The sequence below is a fragment of the Arachis duranensis genome, chromosome 7, assembly GCF_000817695.3.
Source record: "Arachis duranensis cultivar V14167 chromosome 7, aradu.V14167.gnm2.J7QH, whole genome shotgun sequence".
In the NCBI taxonomy this organism is placed as follows: Eukaryota; Viridiplantae; Streptophyta; class Magnoliopsida; order Fabales; family Fabaceae; genus Arachis; species Arachis duranensis.
In genome coordinates, this window is record NC_029778.3 from 41,748,813 (window position 1) to 41,749,473 (window position 661).

Here is a 661-nt window from a genome sequence, read left to right on the forward strand (position 1 = left end):
TCTGAGCATCAATTTCAAGAACTTCCTTCCTCTGAAGCATCCCATTACTCACAGGATTCCTTTCAGAGGTGTACATGAACTGGTTATTTGCAACCATTTCAATGAGTTCCTGAGCTTCTGCAGGCATTTTCTTCAGGTGAATAGATCCACCTGTAGAATGGTCTAATGACATCTTAGACAATTCAGATAGATCATCATAGAATATGTCCAGGATGGTCCATTCTAAAAGCATGTCAGAAGGACACTTTTTGGTCAGTTGCTTGTATCTTTTCCAAGCTTCATAGAGGGATTCAACATCTTTTTGTTTGAAGGTATGAACATCCACTCTAAGCTTGCTCAGCTCATTCTTTTTGCCTGAAGGTTTGAACATCCACTCTAAGTTTGCTCAGCTTTTGAGGAGGAAAGAATTTGGCTAAGAAAGCCGTGACCAGGTTATTCCAAGAGTTCAGGCTATCTCTAGGTTGAGAGTCCAACCATATTCTAGCTCTGTCTCTTACAGCAAAAGGGAAAAGCATAAGCTTATAGACCTCGGGATCAACTCCATTGGTCTTAACAGTATCACAGATCTGCAAGAATTCAGTTAAGAACTGAAAAGGATCTTCTGATGGAAGTCTATGAAAATTGCAATTCTGTTGCATCAGAGAAACTAATTAAGGCTTTA

At 39.6% G+C, this 661-nt stretch overlaps 1 non-coding gene across 1 annotated transcript; it reads left to right on the forward strand.

Moving 5' to 3' along the window:
* Positions 1-226: 226 nt before the first annotated feature.
* LOC127740942 (small nucleolar RNA R71) lies at positions 227-334 on the forward strand. The gene has a single exon (XR_008001798.1). It is a non-coding gene; the product is annotated as a small nucleolar RNA R71 (small nucleolar RNA).
* Positions 335-661: the final 327 nt, after the last annotated feature.